General features: G+C 54.9%; 1 protein-coding gene across 1 annotated transcript in view; it reads right to left on the bottom strand.

The window, feature by feature from the left end:
* The window catches only part of SPATA46 (spermatogenesis associated 46), a gene marked incomplete at its 5' end in the record, with an annotated part of 44,443 nt that overhangs the window by 7,780 nt on the left and 24,462 nt on the right, over window positions 1-12,201 (bottom strand). The gene's annotated exons all lie outside the window — the stretch shown is intronic.

Below are 12,201 nucleotides of genomic sequence, written 5' to 3'. Positions count from 1 at the left end.
GGCGTGCACCCTTCTCTGTCAGCCCTCTGTCCAAGGACACCGGGGTCTCCATGTCTCGGCTACTGTGAAGAATGCTACAGTGACCATGGGGGTGCACATATCTTTATGAATAAATGTTTTTATATTTGTTGAGCAAACACCCAGAAGTGGGATTGCTGGATCATGTGGTAGCTCTATTCTTTTTCTTCTTTCCTCTTGTTTTGTTAATCCTCACCTGAGAATATTTTCCCATTGATTTTAGATGGAGTGGAAGGGAAGGAGGAGAAGAGAGAGAAACATCGATGTGAGAGAGACACATCGATTGGCTGCCTCCCACACACACTCCTGACCGTGGTTGGAGATCAAACCTGCAGTCGAGGCACATGCCCTTGAGCAGGAATTGAACCCGAGACCCTTTGGTGCACAGGCTGACGCTCTAACCCCTGAGCACACCGGCCAGGGCAGTAGCTCTAGTCTTAATTTTTGAGGAAACTCCACACAGTTTCCCGCCAGCAGTGCTGAGGGCACCTGCCCCGCGGCCTCGCCGGCACGTGCTGTTGGATGAAGCCATTCCGGCAGGTGCGGGGCAGCTTTGATCTGCAGCTCCCTGACTCCCTGCCCTCTCCCACCCAGGAGGGCTCTGTGCGCCAGGCAGACAACCTTCAGGGAGGGGCAAGCTGCCAGGACGCTCGGTGCTCCCTCACCCAGTGAGCCTGGCGTGGAGCAGAGCTGGCCTGAGGGACCCCCAGCTGAGAACTGACCAGGCCTTTTGCCTCTTCGACAGAAAAAAGGGGGTGCAGCAGAAGTGGGGGCATGGGCTCTGCCACTGAGCTCCCAAGGGTCCCTGGCTCCACCCAGAAGTGTCTCAGCACCATCACTGACCGCACAGCAGGGGGCGTCCCCCACTGACCGCACAGCAGGGGGCCTCCCCCACTGACCGCACAGCAGGGGGCCTCCCCCACTGACCGCACAGCAGGGGGCCTCCCCCACTGACCGCACAGCAGGGGGCCTCCCCCACTGACCGCACAGCAGGGGGCGTCCCCCACTGACCGCACAGCAGGGGGCCTCCCCCACTGACCGCACAGCAGGGGGCGTCCCCCACTGACCGCACAGCAGGGGGCGTCCCCCACTGACCGCACAGCAGGGGGGCCTCCCCCACTGACCGCACAGCAGGGGGCCTCCCCCACTGACCGCACAGCAGAGGACCCAGGTCGCTGACCGTGTGATGGAACGTCTGGTCATGGAGACGTTAGGGACCTGATGGGACTCAGTGGCTCCTCTCCCTCATGGGAGGGGCCGCAGAATGGAATCTGTCAGTTAAAGTAGGAAACACCGGGCTGGTTTGACCTTGAAAAGGAGAAGAAAAAATCTCCACACAGAAGGTCCCTCCAACACGGCAGGGTTTTATTTGGCTTGTGTGTAACCAGCCTGTCTGAGCACAGCCGCCAGCCTGCAGCACGCCCGTCCCGTTCCCGTGGGAACGGCCTCCTGAGCCGCTGACGGAGCAGCTGGCCTGGCCCCTCCCAGAGCGAGGCCCCTCCTCATCCCCAGCACAGGATGGACGGACCCATTGGCCGAACTCAGAACCAGTCCAGACGGACCGCCTTGTGCGGCCTGCCCCGCGCCTTCGGGCGTCTGCCCCCCTTCCCTGCGGGGTGAGAGCCCGGGGCCTCTGTCCGCAGCGGTCCGAGGCCTTTGCAGCCACCTGGTGCCTTCCCGGGGGCCGGGCAGTGGCGGCGGGACGTCTCCGGAAGCTGAGTCTGGGAAGCGACCCCGTGGGTCACGCCGCGGAAGGATGAGACTGTGGCCGTGGTCAGCTGCCTGCCCCAGGCCTCCCCGACACCCCGTCCTCGTCCACCAGCAGCTACGAGTGTGTGGCTGCGACTGGCTGGGGCCTTTGGCACCGGAACCGGGTTCCCTGCACCGTCCGAAGCCCGGCCTGGCGCTCGCCAGCGTCCCCTGAGCTGCGGCCTCTGGGCTCAGGCCTGGTGCCCGCTCTGCCGGAGCCCCGCCACGCCTTCGTCACGCTGCCCACCTGCCCGTCGCCTCTGCCCCCTTCCTCCGGCGTTGCCGAGCGGAGTTCACTCATCCTTCAGACTCCAGTACAGCGCCCCTTCCTCCGAGACCCTGTCCTGGACCCCCAGCTCATCTGCTCCCCAAATACCCAGTGGTGTAGGCGTAGCTGCCTCCAGCATCTCTCCCATGAGTCTCTGAGCTCCTCGAGGGCTAGGGATGGCCATGTCACCTCCATCTCTAGCTCCTCAGTCCCAGCCCCGCCTCCTCCTCCCCCCACCCCCCCCCTCGCGCACCCCCCCCCCCCTGCACATCGCAGAAGCTTGGTAATTGTGCGCTTTAAACGGAACTCAAGGAGCTTGTCATTTAACTGGCTATTCTGTGAAGATACGCGCGCGCGCGCACACACACACACACACACACACACACACACACACACGCCGTGGAGGAGCTGCACTCGGCCCGTCCTGGGTTCCTGCTCTGAGCGGGGAGCGGAGAGGGACTGAGGGAAGCCACTTGCAAAGTGGGAAATGGCTGAGAGCCATGGGCCTTCATCGCCATCCAGCCAGAGCCTTCGTAGCCCCAATCTCTCGTGGGCACCTAGCTCGTGGCTGGCAGGAGCGGGCACTGATGCCCACCTAATGTGCAGAGGCCACACTTGGGTGCCAGGCCCCGACCCCCCAGTCACTGCTTCTCCGGGTGCTCTGAACCCCAGTTCTCATTCTGGGGCTTTGCTGTCATTGGCTTGGCTACTAGTTGTCGAAGGCTCCGCTCGCCCAGTGCGCCCGTTCCCAGAGGCCCTCACTGCCCTCCTCCATGACCGGAAGGCGAGCCCGCGAGCCCTCCCTTCAGATGCAGAGACGTCTGCCTGTGTTCACGCCATTTCATAGATGGGTAAACTGAGGCTGGAATAATGACTGAGCCGACTGCCTCACAGCTGACCAAAGGCAAAAACCTAAAGGCCTGGATTTCAAAGACTTGGGGGGCAGGAGTTCCCCCATCACGCCAGCCAGAAAGTTCCGGGGGGTGTTTGTGGCCCAGAAGCATCTCATTCAATGGGACCATCTTCAGAAGTGAGTGCAATTCCACCAAACCCTGAGTATCCATGGAGGAGGGGACTTAGAGACCAGACCAGCCCGCCCCTGACAGCAGAGGGAACAGGGCACATGTTGTTTATTCCATGCTCACCCATGCTCACCTGTGCTCACCTGTGCTCACCCGTGCTCACCTGTGCTCACCTGTGTCACCCATGCTCACCTGTGCTCACCTGTGCTCACCCGTGCTCACCTGCGCTCACCTGTGCTCACCTGTGCTCACCCATGCTCACCTGTGCTCACCCATGCTCACCTGTGCTCACCTGTGCTCACCTGTGCTCACCCGTGCTCACCTGTGCTCACCTGTGTCACCCATGCTCACCTGTGCTCACCTGTGCTCACCCGTGCTCACCTGCGCTCACCTGTGCTCGTCTGTGCTCACCTGTGCTCACCCATGCTCACCTGTGCTCACCCGTGCTCACCTGTGCTCACATATGCTTACATGTGTCACGGGTGCTCACCCGTGCTCACCCATGCTTACCTGTACTCACCCGTGCTCACCTGTGCTCACCCGTGCTCACCTGTGCTCACCTGTGCTCACCTGTGTCACCCATGCTCACCTGTGCTCACCTGCACTCACCCGTGCTCACCTGCGCTCACCTGTGCTCGTCTGTGCTCACCTGTGCTCACCCATGCTCACCTGTACTCACCCGTGCTCACCTGTGCTCACCCGTGCTCACCTGTGCTCACATGTGCTCACCTGTGCTCACCCGTGCTCACCTGCACTCACCTGTGCTCGTCTGTGCTCACCTGTGCTCACCCATGCTCACCTGTACTCACCCGTGCTCACCTGTGCTCACCCGTGCTCACCTGTGCTCACATGTGCTCACCTGTGCTCACCTGTGCTCACTCATGCTCACCTGTGCTCGCCTGTGCTCACCTGTGTCACCCGTGCTCACCTGTGTCACACGTGCTCACCTGTGCTCTGTTCCCAGCAACACTTGCAGTCAGAGTCATGGTCCCCTTTTCTCAATGAGGCTGACAGAGGCTTAGGGAGTTCCAGCACCTTGTCCAGTCGCCCCACCAGTAAGGGACACAGTGACCCAGGGCCCTTTGGGGACATTCGCTCTTACGGTTTGAGTGTGAATCTTCTCTGTGAACTGCAGGGATGTAGCCCAAGAGCATCATGGGAGAATTTCTATTCATCTCAAACCACAGACTCTGCAACATGGGCTGGTGTCACCCTGGAGATAAGGCCCTCCCATGGGGGGAGCACTGTTCTGTGGACACGGTGGCTCCCATGGGGGGAGCACTGTTCCGTGGACACGGTGGCTCCCAGGGCGGAGCACTGTTTCGTGGACACGGTGGCTCCCAGGGGGGAGCACTGTTCCGTGGACATGGTGGCTCCCAGGGCGGAGCACTGTTCCGTGGACACGGTGGCTCCCAGGGGGGAGCACTGTTCCGTGGACACGGTGGCTCCCATGGGGGGAGCACTGTTCCATGGACACGGTGGCTCCCAGGGCGGAGCACTGTTCCGTGGACACGGTGGTTCCCGGGGGGAGCACTGTTCCGTGGACACGGTGGCTCCCAGGGCGGAGCACTGTTCCGTGGACACGGTGGTTCCCGGGGGGGCACTGTTCCGTGGACACGGTGGTTCCCGGGGGGGCACTGTTCCGTGGACACGGTGGTTCCCGGGGGGGAGCACTGTTACGTGGACACGGTGGTTCCCGGGGGGGCACTGTTCCGTGGACACGGTGGTTCCCGGGGGGAGCACTGTTACGTGGACACGGTGGCTCCCAGGGCGGAGCACTGTTCCGTGGACACGGTGGTTCCCGGGGGGGCACTGTTCCGTGGACACGGTGGTTCCCGGGGGGAGCACTGTTCCGTGGACACGGTGGCTCCCAGGGCGGAGCACTGTTCCGTGGACACGGTGGTTCCCGGGGGGGCACTGTTCCGTGGACACGGTGGTTCCCGGGGGGGCACTGTTCCGTGGACACGGTGGTTCCCGGGGGGGCACTGTTCCGTGGACACGGTGGTTCCCGGGGGGGCACTGTTCCGTGGACACGGTGGTTCCCGGGGCGGAGCACTGTTCCGTGGACACGGTGGTTCCCGGGGGGGCACTGTTCCGTGGACACGGTGGTTCCCGGGGGGGAGCACTGTTACGTGGACACGGTGGCTCCCAGGGCGGAGCACTGTTCTGTGGACACGGTGGCTCCCAGGGCGGAGCACTGTTCTGTGGACATGGTGGCTCCCAGGGCGGAGCACTGTTACGTGGACACGGTGGCTCCTTGCTGTGCTAAAAAGTAGCTCCATACTTGCTTTCTTTTTTTTTTTTTTTTTAAATATATTTTATTGATTTTTTACAGAGAGGAAGGGAGAGAGATAGAGAGTTAGAAACATCGATGAGAGAGAATCATCAATCAGCTGCCTCCTGCACATCTCCTACTGGGGATATGCCAGCAACCCAGGTACATGCCCTTGACCGGAATCGAACCTGGGACCTCTCAGTCCGCAGGCCGACGCTCTATCCACTGAGCCAAACCGGTTTCGGCCATACTTGCTTTCTTAGTGGTTGTCTGACCTCGTGTGGTTGGCTTGAAGCATTGTCGTTTCTGATAACTAATTTTTGCAAAAGGCAGCTCTCTGTGATATATTTGAGATAAGTACTCTCCCATGTTTTAGAGGCTGTGGTTTTCCTAAGATCATTGCACAAACAGGACATGGAAGAAGAAAATCAAAGACAGCACGGCTCAGTCAGGAATTGCAGTGGGGAGAGGGGCATCTAGAAAAGAAGGAAACTCCCCCAGATGCAGAAGGATGGAAGCCTTAGACGGAGGCGACAGAAAGACTCCCCAACAGGAGGGCGAAGGAGACACTCGCATTTAGACACACGGCAGCAAGATGTAAGATGGTGAAGACGGACCATTATCAAAGTTTCCAGAAGCTTCCCGGAATCCGACTGACATTAGACACCTCAACGAGAATCCAGACAAAACACTGCCGATACTTTTATGTATTTGAAAGAAAAGAACTTCAAACCTATATTTTACATTCCGTTAAATGACCATAAAGGCCCGAGCTGGTGTGGCTCAGTGGACAGAGTGTCGGCCTGTGAACTGAAGGGTCCCAGGTTCGATTCCAATAAAGGGCACATGTCTGGTTGCGGCTTGATCCCCAGTAGGGGGCGTGCAGGAGGCAGCCAATCAATGATTCTCTCTCATCATTGACGTTTCTCCCTCCCTCTTTCTCTCTGAAATCAATAAAAAATATATTTAAAAAAATAATAATGGAGTATAAAGTAAAGGTATTATCAGGCATACAAGACATCGAAAGTTTCATTATTCAAGACCATCTTGAAAATATGTTTGAAGTTCAATTTTTCTTGATTTCCCAAGGACAGAGTGAAGGGATCTTTTTGGTCTTGTGAGTGTAGAATATTTAAAGTTTAAGTTGTTTCCTCTCCTCTGTCATTGTTTTCATTCTTTTTGTGCCTTTTTTTCCTGGCGTCTGAAGACTGGTGGCCTGGATCTACAGAAACCTGCTGCAAGGCAGGGGCCCGGGCCACCTGCAGGACATCCTCTCTGTTTATTTTTGTTGTTTCTTGGACCTTAAGGGTAGTTCTTGACGCCTCCTGGAACTGCCGCTGGGAAAAGGCAGAGATCTTTTGGAAATACCCAAGAAGCACCTTCCATTAAAGGTGGCGTCAATTTTTATGTCTGCCAGATTTTAAAGCAGTGAGCCTTTCCCAATTCTATTGTTTTAAGAGCAAGAAGTAAGAGCTGTTTGGATTTGGATATTTGGGGTTGGGGCGGGGAGCCGAGCTTTCTGAGCCTCATTTACACCAGTGTAGGTGTAATTGTCTGTTGTTCTCCATGTGGTAATTTAGAAAAGACTTAAAAAAAAAAAATAAAAGGGACAGAGAGTGGTGACACTCCTTCCTCAGACTTGTTTCGGGTGGCTGGGAGTTTGGCGAGCCCTTCCTTCTGCCTCTGCGAAGTCCTCAGCAGGCAAAGCATCGTTTTGAGAAAAAACTGCCTCTTCCAGATCCATGAGACCAACATTTACAGTGAAACTGAAAATAAACAGAGGCAGAGAAAGCAGGGGCGTAATCAGATGGGATTTTTCTTGTAGGAATTCTGTTTTTTCTTTTTCTTTTTTTCTTTGTTAATACTTATTAAAGGACATGTTTTCCCCATTGATTTTTAGAGAGAGTAGAAGGGAGCGAGGGAAAGGGAGAGAGAGAGAAATATCGATGTGAGAGAGACACATCGATTGGTTGCCTCCCACATGCACCCCAACTGGGGCTGGGGCTCGAGCCTGCAACCAAGGTTCATGCCCTTGACCAGGAATCAAACCGGGCGACCATTCGGTGTGAGGGCCGAGGCTCTAACCATGGAGACACCGGCCAGGGCAGTTGTAGGAATTCTTGATTTGTGATTTATGTTTAATTTCCAGTGTGTTTCATATCTACAAAATGTTAACACATCTGTGGCAATTTAAAAGCAAAATTGCCAGCATCCTTGTGCTACGCTGCCAGCTCCTATGTACAGGTTCTTGTGAAGCAGGCGCAGCGGGAACAGCAGCTGCAGAGGAGGCGTCGGAGGAGGCGCCGGAGGGCAGAACAGGCTCTGGGGGCGCTCGGGCCCCACGCAGCTGGGCCCCCGGCCTGGGGCCTGGCCTGCTGGGCTCCTGATATCGAATAACTGTTTCTCTAGCCAATAACTTTTTTTGCTTTTTTGTTTCAGAAATAATCATGTTTCAAAAAATACGCAAAAGCAAAGGGAAGACTATTGCATTGCTGAACAGAAGAAAAGACTGTATATTTTGGTGTTTTATACACACACCTGTGCTTTTTTATCAAAAGTGAAATCCTGTACCCATTGTTTGTGACCGGCTCGTTTCATACCGTTTATTTTCCCGTGTCATTAAGTAATTACATTAGAAAGGAAAAGATAGGTGTTTGGAAATATCAGGGTGAGTGAGGATGAGTAACAGTCAGTGAATTCAGCTGTTTCAATAACGGTGCAAAGGTGGATCCTCGTCATTCAGACGTGCTGTCAGAAAGCGGGGGCCGAGGGTGGCAGAGGGAGGGCGGTGTGCTCAGTTATAACAGCTGAGACACTTTAAATATTTCAGAGAAAAATGAACAGTCACGGGAGCCTGAGGCGCCGGTTCTGGCAGCTTCCCGGCTGCGGCCGCTGCCCCCAGCCTTCCTCAGGCTCCTGTGCTGTTTCCTGCCCAAGGGCCCCGCCCCCGGGACTCTGCCCTGTGGCTGCATCAGAAGCTGATCTTCTCCAAACACCATCACATGGTGGGGCAGAGCCTCAGCATATGGTTTGGGGGACACAGGGTCAGCCTGTCACAATGGCAGAAATAAGTTTCAATAAAACAATTACAAAACATGTACCAAACTCACCAAAGAGAGCATCATACATTGGAAAAAAGATGCAGCAATAGTTGGTCCACAGAAGACAGTTAACACAAAAGATTTTTAAAAATGAAAACAGGTATGGAAAATCTCATTAACCTGGAAAAGAATGAATTAGAAGGGAGCTGGGGTATGATGGGAAACATAACTAAAGGCAAAAAGTCCAAAGCAGCAAGAGAAACACTTCATAAACTAAAAGGAACAGAACACGGTGATGAAGGAATTATAAAAAGACACCCAACAGGAGGACTATGGGAACAAGTCAGGCACTATCACTACTAACAGCTAAACTCCCTTACATAACAGGCTAAAATGAGAAACGTATTTCTCTTTGACTCTGATAGATCAAATAGATGGCAAATCAGAAAATCTACAAAAATGCTTGTTCCTCATGATCTATAAGTTTGACTACATTGATGAGTGGGAAGAGAATGAGCTTTAAAAGGAACAGAAAAAACAATTCTTTTCAAACAAATGAAATAGTCACAGGATATTCACACAACGGGAAGCATGGAACCTCAGGTACCAAGTCAAACCACGTTCTCTCACCTGCATGCCACGTGGCGTGAAATCCACCGACAGGAAACAAAGCAGACCCTGAAAAACAATTGCAAACGACTGGACAGTCCTTGGACTGAGGAGCACGTTTTCATGGCATTAAAAGTACTTCAACCTGAACAGCAATAAACATATCCTATCTAATAAAAGAGAAACATGGTAATTAGCCATATGGCTGCTACCCTTCCCATTGGCTAATCAGTGAGATATGCAAATTAACTGCCAACCAAGATGGCGGCCGGCAGCCAGGCAGTTGATGCAAACAGGGAGGCTTGCTTGCTTCAGTGATGGAGGAAGCCAAGCTTCCCCGCCTGCCTTGCCGGCCTCTCAGCTGCACTCTAAGCAACATTGTAACAAATATAGAAGCTAAACAAAACCCCGGGCTTCAGCCAGCAGGATCACAACATTGTTTCAAATACAGAAGGTAAACAAAGGCCAGAAACCTGCTTTCAGCAGCGGAGGTCTCATAACTGGAGCCGAGCCTCAGAGCTAAAGCTGGCCGAGAATTAAAAAAAAAAAAAGGAAAAAAGGACAGGTTGGGAGCTTCAGTCACCCGCCAGCCTGAAAACGGCCCTTAGCCCCTCACCCAGGCTGACCAGGCACCCAAGCGGGACCCCCACCCTGAAGGGGGTGTGACCAGATGAAAACAGCCATCATCCCCTCATCCAGGCTGGCCAGGCACCCAAGCGGGACCCCCACCCTGATCCAGGACACCCTTCAGGGCAAACCAGCCGGCCCCCACCCATGCACCAGGCTTCTATCCTATATAGTAAAAGGGTAATATGCCTCCCAGCACCGGGATCAGCATGACAGGGGGCAGCGACCAAACCCCCTGATCACCCTGCGGCTCTGTGTGTGACAGGGGGCGGGGCCACAACCTCCCTATCCGCCCTGCTCTGTTCGTTGACAGGGGGAAGCTCCCCAACCCCCTGATGGGCCCTGCTCTGTGTGTGACAGGGTATGGAGCCCCAACCCCCCTGATGGGCCCTGCTCTGTGCGTAATAGGGGGCAGCGCCCCAACCCCCTGATCGGCCCAGTTCTGTGCGTGACAGGGGTGGCGCTGCAACCTCCCTATCGACCCTGCCTTGAGTGTGACAGGGGGCAGTGCCCCAACCCCCCAATCGGCCCTACCCTGAGCGTGACTAGGGGTGGCATCGCAACCTCCCAATCCGCCCTGCTCTGTGCATGACTGGGGGTGGCGCCCCAACTCCCCAATCGGCCCTGCTCTGAGCCCGACCAGAGGCTGCACCTAGGGATTGGGCCTGCCCTCTGCCACCCGGGAGCAGGCCTAAGCCAGCAGGTCGTTATCTTCTGAGGGGTTCCAGACTGCGAGAGGGCACAGGCCGGGCTGAGAGACCCCCTCTCCCACACGAGAGCACAAATTTTTGTGCACCAGGCCTCTAGTTTATTATAAAACAATAAATACGGACAAGCCAGATGAGCTCAAAAAGTGAAAATAAATATCTATAAAATGGAAAACAATCTAACAACAATACCAAAAGGGAAAGAGTAACGAAACCAAAAACAGGCTTTGAAAAGACTGCTAAGGTGGACAGAATTGATTAACTTTAAAAAAGTGAGATGCAATTGAAATACAGAACGAAGGAGATATAACTCTAGTCACAGCACAGCTTTAAAAATATTAGGAGAAAATTATGAACTGTAGGCCAATAATTGAGAAAACAGACAAAATGGGTACACTCCTGGAAAAACCAAGAATGGCAAATTTGGCAAAATCATTGACTAAACTCATGAGAATTAAAGATATTTACATAGGTATGAAACATCCCATCCCTCTTCCCCAGACCTCAAGCTCAATATTACAAGAATACTACTAAGCTTTCAAGGGACGAGAGTCCTTCCCTTACCCAGAGGTCGCAGGAAATAAAGCAAGGACAGACGCGGACGACGCTTGTGTGGTTAGTATATCTCGATTCAGTGAGTTATAGTTCCATTTGGTTTATGAGTTTTAATGCAGAAATCTTTTTTATATATATATTTTTATTGATTTCAGAGAGGAAGGGAGAGGGAGAGACAGAAACATCCATGATGAGAGAGAATCACTGATCAGCTGCCTCCTGCACGCCCCCTACTGGGGATGGAGCCTGCAACCCGGGCATGTGCCCTTGACCGGAATCGAACCCAGGACCCTTCAGTCCGCAGGCTGAGGCTCTATCCACTGAGCCAAACCATCTAGGGCAGCGGTTTTCAACCTGTGGGTCGCGACCCCTTTGGCGGTCGAACGAGCCTTTCACAGGGGTCGCCTAAGACCATCCTGCATATCAGATATTTACATTAAAATTCATAACAGTAGCAACATTACAGTTATGAAGTAGCAACAAAAATAATTTTATGGTTGGGTCACAACATGAGGAACTGTATTTAAAGGGCCAGAAGGTTGAGAACCACTGATCTAGGGCAATGCAGAAATCTTAATGAAATACTGGCCTCCTGAATCCACCAGTGTATTGAAGGCCACAAGCACGATGCAGCTAAGCAGGCCACGCGGTGTGATGCAGCCGAGCAACGCACCGTCAGCGGCTTTATTGGTGAGACTCACACCGGACGCCGGGCCGGAGGGACAGGCCGGCACTCAGCGCTCGAAGCAGCTGTCGGAGGCTGGGTCCCTGCTCTCCAGTCCCATGTGCCCAGACCTTGAGTTGCTCAGTCTTCCAAGCAATCTCAGGGCGCCAGCGTGGCACCCCCGGCTCTGCACCCGCTGGCCGCTGGAGAAGTGTGACCCCATGGGGACTGGCCTGGGCGCTCAGGAAGAGGAGCTCGTGCCCACGGAGCTGTCGCTGGAAGATCTTGAACTACGTCTTGTTCTCCTGATTTTGAAACGTGTGAAGCTCAGACTCGTCCCTGCCTCCAGGACTGACCGCACTGCTCAGTCGTCTGTTCTCGAGACCTCCACGGAGCACGCCGTCTGTGCTGGGGGCTGCAGGCGCTGGGACCGGCAGCCTCCTTGCCCCTCACAGAGAGCCCAGGCCCAGGCAGCCCGGCCCGGCCTCTGAGCGCGGCCGCCCACGGCCCGCATCTTCTCCACTCGGTGGCAGCCGTAGGCGCGGCGCCCAGGACCTCGGCGTGGCGCCCACGCCAGCTCCAGCCTCACGGCTGCTCCCGTGTCTGGGACGGCGCCTCCCGTGAGGCCGCTGAGAGAGGCCGGGGGTAGAATGAGTCACTGGTCCC

Source organism: Myotis nattereri, assembly GCF_964212035.1.
Source record: "Myotis nattereri genome assembly, chromosome: 18".
Lineage (NCBI taxonomy): Eukaryota > Metazoa > Chordata > Mammalia > Chiroptera > Vespertilionidae > Myotis > Myotis nattereri.
This window is presented reverse-complemented; position numbering and strand designations above follow the sequence as displayed.